We start from the raw sequence: 7,636 nt of genomic DNA, 5'->3' as shown, positions 1-7,636 counted from the left end.
AGGGGAAGATTTAGAAACGGAGGTGGGACCATGCAGAAAAGGACCCTGGGTGACTCACACATCATAGTTCTCAGGCTCATTCAGTTACTAACTCTCTGCTTCCCTCTTCTTGAACTGCTCTTGACTTATCTTTGAAAGTACAGACTACACCAGCCATCTGTAATAATAAAATACTGACCCTAGGGAACCAGGGAGGTGGCTTGTTCTGTAAAAATGCTTGCTCTGCAAGTATAAAAACCTAAATTCAAAACCCCTACATTCACATGAAAAGCAGGCCTACGTGTACATAGCAGTAACCCCAATGTTGGGGGGGGGGGCAGAGACAGGCAGATCCCGGGAATTCACTGACCAATCAGCCTCGCTGAAGACTGAATCTCTGGCTTCATGCTCTGAGCTAAGTCTTCCCTTGCTCCTGCCATCCCCCACATGATCTTTTGCCTTGCATTGCCTTCTGTCATATCTTGACACATGATGAAGGCCTTCACAAATACCGAAGTAAGAGAAACGACTTTCTATTCTTTATTTTTTTTAAAAAAAAAAGAAATGGCATTCCATCTGCAATATTTTGTTATGGCAACACAAAACAGATTAACACTTTTTAAGCGGAGGTTCCTTAAGGGCAGAGACCATGCTCTACTCTGTTCACCACTGCATCGCCCAGCTGGCACATAAGTATCTGCAGAAGGAAGCAAGCAAGCAGGGAAACAGTTCAGTGGCCTTTGAGAAAGGACTGCCTAGGAAGAAGGAGGGGTGAGCCGCTGTCCAGTGACTCAGTGCATCCCACACAGTTGTCAGTAGAACAACCAGTACACAGCAGCTATTCAGTAACTGCTTATTGCTTCATCCTGCCGGTTGGGATGACTAGAACGCTTAGGTCTCCATGTGAGCCCAGGACTTAAAAATCCCCCACCAAAAAAAAAAAAAAAAAAAAAAAGAGTTGTGTAGATCTTCCCACTTGGACTTTGATCCTCCTTTTGGCAGCATCCTGCACCGGCCTTTGGGGAAATGAGTAATGAAAGCCTCTGTAGCTAGTAGAGGACCTGGGCCAAAACCAAAGAAGAGGAGCCCAGATCCCCTCAAAGAGAGTATCCTGGAGTGGTCGTAAGGGATTAAGGCTATACTCGACTCTCTCTTGAATTCATATAAATCTTTTACCTTTTATTATCAAATAAACTATTTTCTTTGGAACCATCAGAGTGAGAAAACAGGGAAAAAAACAGGTAATGGGGAGATGGTATTTATGTTTGTATTGGGGGGAGGGTCTCGATGGGCACTGGGGTCTGCCCACAACCAGGCTCACATATGCTGCTGCTACATATTAGTTTGACATGCTAGAATCATGGGAAGGCCAGTGTTCAGGCAAACCTGAGGCCTAGGACCTCAAACCTTCACCTCCACCTCCTGTTCTTTCTGGGAGGAACACTGTCTATACCCGAGGGGCCAGGCTTGGACCATCAACTACTTGCACAGTCTGGGGCCCACTTTCTCCATTTCTGAGAGACTCTGCATCCCATGGCCATCTTCACAGATGCTCCTTGGGTTCCTCTGTCCACAGGAGTTTGAGTGGAATTAGTCAACCGGAGACACTAGTGGGAAGCAGAAAGCAGGACCAGGGAGGGACGATGGGGTATGGTGAGGAGTGTGGCTGCTAAGTCTGGTTCAGTGTAAACGCCTGGATATTATTTGGCTACTGGGCAGAAACCCAGTGGTAGAAACCCCTAGGACGTACAAAATGAAAGTGAAAACGATAGTTCCCAGAAGTAAATCTCTTCTTATGAAGAATTGCCAGGAAATGTATAGGTAGACACGTATACAGGTTCAGTATGGCATCCGGTTCTCTGCAATGTTTGTGCTCTGTGGGACCAAAGCTGTTGGAGCAAAGGAAAGGCATGCCCTGCCCTTCTAATTTAGCCCACCACTGCACAATGCCCACATTGATGCTGTTCAGAAACCAGGCATCCGAAAGATGCGTGTCTACCTGAGGGGCTTGCTGGTCTCCTGGTCTTAGTTTATTTATGCTCTAGATGATAGCTAGGCTCCTCCTAGTCACTTAGGACTACAGTGACCTGGACTGTGACCCCACACACAGACTGCATTTCATTGGCTCCCGAGTGCTGCTGCCGTGTTTATCCAAACACAGTTCTGTGCACGGCAAGACTCTCAGACTGGTTATGAGGGCTCCTTCAGTAGATGTTCCTGGGTATGTCTAGAGAAACATAGCTGGGCCAAAGGTTTTGGGGGGGCCTGTGAGGATGATAGAGTTTCCTTATTGGAGCACCTCTGGCCTTTGTGGCTGTTCTGAAAGAATCTCAAGGTGATACCCAGGCTAAACTCAAACTCATGAACTCCCCACCCCAGCCTCCTGAGTGCTGGGGTTGGGCCATGTGCTTCCATGCCTGGCTATACTTTGAGGCCCTGTCCGCTGCTCACATGACTTGTGGGTATATGGGGGGATACATATCAGCTGTGGGATATTCTTCCTAAACATCTCAACGACAAGGGGCTGTTTTTAGAGTCTTCTTCAGCGTATGTATTTCTGGGAACCAAATCCTTATCCGTTTCTCTCAGTCCCTGAGTCCAGGGGACTTTTAACAATGAGAAGGAGTAGGGAGTGCATTCTCGGCTTCAGAATTAGGTTTTCTCTGGAGGTCAAGATTTCAGAGAAATTGACTGCGAAGAGAGACGAACGTGTTCGTGCTGTCTCTGGAATTGGACACTTAGGTTTGAGTTTGGTTCCACAACTCACTAGCTGTATGTCCTCGATCTCTGGACTCCACTTTCCTAATCTGTAAAATGGGGCCGTTGCAACCACTGCCTATTAGGGATATCATGAGAAATACGTGGAATGTATGTAGCGAGCATTCAGTAAATACCCAATGGGAGCCTCTATTGTAACCATGGAAAAATAGCACCTTTCCTAGGCACCGCATTTAAAAGAAAAAAAAAAAACTTTTGGTGTTTATTTCAGGAGAGAAGGAGAAGGAGACAAGGGGAGAGAAGGAAAAAGTGCAAACAATCTGGCTTGGAAGGGAGCTTACACTTTGAAGCTGACAAGTGTAATTTGTCTTGAGACTGCCAAGTACTCGGGTTGAGCCTTCGTGTGGGAAAGGAGAGACAAGCAAGATTAATCTGGGGCCTTCATTACTGACTCCATCTGGCCTGGCTTGGCACAGCCCCTTCCCTCTACAGGCAGATTATTCCTTCAAAAGCCTCAGCGGAGGGCTCTCTAATGGGTCCTGACATGGCAGGAATGGGGCGCACACAGCTCCAAGATAAGGGCCCAACACGAGGCCAAAATGCTTCCAGCACTACAGGCCAGATGCTCTGCCACAGAAGACAGAAACACGCTGAAAAGGAGCCAAGGCCTCTGGGCCATATTGAAGCCATGATCCCAGAAGCACCTGGTCTCCACCCTGGGGAGCAGCGGGAACCGCCTTGTGGGATGGGCTGGTGACATGGATTACCTGACTGGACGTAGTCCAATGACCAAAGGCCTTGGGTGATCTACTTTAGAGTCACACTGGGGATGAAAGAGCTGGGTAGGAAGAGGTTGGTTTTAGACATTTTCTAGTAAAATCCTTGTGAATTTTCCCTTACTCGTTCATCCTTATGCATGTGGTAGCGGGGTGCGGAGGGGGAGGGAGAGTGAGGAAGGAGATATTTGCAATGTTCCAGCCACATTCACATGGTTGCCTTAATCAGAGACCTGGGAAACAGGCAGTGCTACTGTATGTATGTGCGTGTGCGTGTGCGTGTGCGTGTGTGTGTGTGTGTGTGTGTATGTGTGCGTATGTGTGTGTATGTGTGTGTTGGGAGAGGGGATCTTGTCCCTGGTTACATAGTAAGTGACCGATCTAGGGCCGTATGTGGGTCTGTGGGGGTAACTGGATCAGTCTATTCTCACTGTAACAACCTCAGGGTCTCAGGAGAGAAATTACAAGCAGGGAGACTCTTCCACAGCCTGACTCTAGTCTTCCGGGAGAGGCAAAGGGGCCACTTTTGAGCTACCCTCAGATAGACGGAGTTCTCAAACCACACAGAAAAGCAGATGGATCAATCAGGGATTTGTTTGTCTTGGATTCGCACACGTCCGTTCCTGGGACAAAGACTCTGCTCTTTTGAACACACACAGTTCTTTCAGCCAGTCCTCACTTGCGTTCCAGGGCTCTGGAGGACAAAGTCCAGCCTGATAGCTCCCAGAACTCGAAAAGTGTTTAAAAGCCTAGGCAGACCAGAGACTATACAACGCTGCCATCTCCTGGGAGCAAGGGCCACTCTGGTATGCAGGTAGAAGTCAACATAAAGCCCAGGACTAGATTGGGCATGAGGCTGTCGCCTTCTTTAGGGAGATTCCTGCCGTGGCGCTGTGACTCGGGATGACCTGTGTTTATCCACTGGCTAACAAAGCTCAAAGAAATCAAAAACTTTCAAGTCAAACATTCATGCTTTTTGTTTGCAACTGACAAATATTAACGGGACACCTATTTTCTGTGATGCGCTACTACATGCTAAATGCATTGTGGGGCATAAGATAGGTGGTTCTCAGCAGGGCAGAGTGTCTCGTGCGTGTAGTTCTAGTACTCAGGAGGCTTTAAGATCATGGCCAACCTAGGCTATGTAGTGAGTTTCAGGACAGCCTGGGCTATGGCATGAGACACTGTTGTTTTACCTTCCCAGATGAACAGTCTCTAAATTCATGTAGCTGACAGAGAGGACGGCCTGGAAACAAGAAACGACCTTGCTGTGAAGGGCTTTGTTCTTCATGACTGTGACGGACTCAGTTGGGAAGAAAAGCTCAAGTAGGACTCTCCATGGGAGAAGGAGACCCTGGCTAGGCAGACAGCTTGGGAAGCCTTCCCTAAAAACACGACCTATATGCAGACACGCGGCCACCTGTGAGCTGAAGAGCTGATTGAAGGCTCTGACACCAGGTGCATGGCCCAGTGCAGGAACTGCAGGAAGATTTGTACGAATGGTCACTGAGAAGCATGAGAAACAGTTGATGATAACCAGATCACACATGGTCTCACCCTCCATGTTAGGCCTATCTTGGTCAAGTCTTCTTGAAAAACCAACTTGCTGATTTATATAAATTCTGGTATTGAAATTTCAAGTCAGCATGAATCCAGGAGCTTAGGTAGTATCATCAAGCTTCTCTTTTTCTATTAATTAAATGTCTTGGTTGGTTTCTGCATTTCTTTTTAAATTATGTAAATGCATGTGCATGTGTGAACAGATACCTTCAGGGGTCAAAAGGCATCAGATCCCCTGGACCTAGAGTTACAGGTTGTTTGGTGTGGAGAATGGTCTGTATTCTGTCAATTATATTTTAAATAAATGCTGATTGGCAAGTATCCAGGCAGGAAGAATAGGCAGGACAACCTGCAGGAAGCAGAGGCGGGTCAATGAGAACAGGAGAATTCTGGGAAGAGGAAAGCCCATCTCTCTGCAGTCCTGCCCCACCACAGGAAAAGCAAGATGTAACCACCTCACTGAAAAAGGTACCGAGCCTTGTGGCTAACATAGATAAGAATAATGGGTTAATATAAGTTATAAGAGTTAATAAGACGCCTGAGCTAATGCACCAATCAGTTTATGATTAATGTAGACCTCTGTGTGATTTCTTTGGGACTTAACAATTGCAGGAACCAGGCAGAACAGAAAAAACTCAGTCAAGAGTTTTTGAATATTCTTTTACATGTGGATAAATGTCGCTGTGATTGGTTTAATAAAGAAGCTGACTGGCCAATAGCTGGACAGGATAAGGTTAGACAGGAGAGCCAAACTGAGAATGCTGGGAGGAAGAAGTGCAGAGTTGCCAGCAGATACAGAGAGAAGCAAGATGGGCATGCCATACTGAGAAAAGGTACCAAGTCATGTGGCAAAACATAGACAAGAAAGACGGGTTAATTAAAATGTAAGAGTTAGCTAGTAACAAACCTGAGATATTGGCCGAGCATTTGTAATTAATATAAGCTTCTGTGTGTGTACTTGGGAGCTGTTAGTGGGACAGAAACTTCTTCTACAACAGGTAATTGTGAGCTGCCCTGTGTGGGTGGCTAGGAACAGAACTCAGGTCCTCTGCAAGTGCAGCAAGTGATCTTAACTGCTGAGCCATCTCTCCATCCCTGTTTCTTTATTACTTAGCTGGACTTATTGCGGGAGACACTCAGTGATGTCCCTACCCCTCTAACTAGAGTAGAAGAATTGAGGGGAAAGAAAAGAACAAGTGGGTGCTATGGATGATAGCCTTAGGATTTTAAGACTCAGGAAGGAGTCTCTACCAAGAAACAGAAGTGCCAGCTGCAGAAGAGAAATTGGGAACTCTGTGCTATACCAGGTCCCTGAGAAAACAGCAGCGACAAACAGATTGCTGGGACACTGTTTGAAGGCTTATGAAAGGAGAAAACAAAGACTAATTTCCTAGAAACAAACAATAAACAAATAAAACACCATATGGTTGTGATGGTGTATACTTTTAAACCCAGCATTCAGGAGGCAGAGGCAGGCTGAATTCTTTGAGTTTGAGTCTAGCATGATCTACAGATTGAGTTCCAGGCCACAAGTGTTACAAATTCATATTGAGACCCTGTTTCAAAACAAACAAAATATCACACTGGCTATTGCAAGGCTGGAAAAGAGGGAGAAATCATGGAATCAAAGAGGACTTCAGATTCTAGGTAAAAGGAACCATCTCCCAACTGCCTAGGGATTGCATAGAAGTGCTCAAAAACTACAGTAACAGCACCAGCTGGGCATTTGAAGACCCCAGAACAACGCACATACAGTAAACCATTGGAAAGCCATTTTAAGCACGGTAGAACTTAGAAGAAAATATGAGACATCTTCATGGACCAAAGACAAGGAAAAAACAGAAAAATGAAGGGTTTTGTGTGTGACTGACACTACAGCTAGTTCCCTTGATAAATTCCTCCAACTTTCGATAACAAGATGCTTAAATTGTCACCTGGGAAAGGGCAGCAAGTCTTGTCCCATAATGTATCTGAGAGTCTTCCTCCTGCTACTGAAAGTCCTCATACCACAGTGCACTTCATCAACAGTGAAATAATGCATCAGGATAAAAGAATGCATCCTTTGCCAAGCAACGGTCATAGGGATGAGTATCTGCCTTGGCCTGGACTTTGGGTAGGGAAACATCTTTATAAACATGAATCTATCCACAGGTTGGGCTTAATTCACTTCTCTTGCAATTAATTCCAGCCATAGATCTATACTACCCATGTCCCAGAGGTCCCGGGAGAAACAAGCACAGATGTCCTAGACAGATCCTAAACATTCCCACAGAAGCATTCCCTGAGCCTTCCACCATCCTTTGTACCCTTTAATACCATTTGGACTTTTACTGGCCACCAACCCCTTTGTGGCCCCTGCCAACCTGTGTGGGCCTTTGAGAAGCCTCTTCCTGTTTATCCCTTTGCTTACATAATTTCTTGGGCTCAGAACTTCTACCTCTCACTTGATCTAGTTCTGTAGTAAAGGGAGCGGAGGGGCTGCGTCCCCAGCACCCCAGCCACACCCCAGCCGCCTGGCTAGCTTATGCCCCGAAATAATTACACGGACACTGTATTCTTTTAATCACTGCTTGGCCCATTTCTATCTAGCCTCTTCTAGGCTA

This window comes from Microtus ochrogaster, chromosome 10 (genome assembly GCF_000317375.1).
Source record: "Microtus ochrogaster isolate Prairie Vole_2 chromosome 10, MicOch1.0, whole genome shotgun sequence".
Classification (NCBI taxonomy): Eukaryota; Metazoa; Chordata; class Mammalia; order Rodentia; family Cricetidae; genus Microtus; species Microtus ochrogaster.
This window is presented reverse-complemented; position numbering follows the sequence as displayed.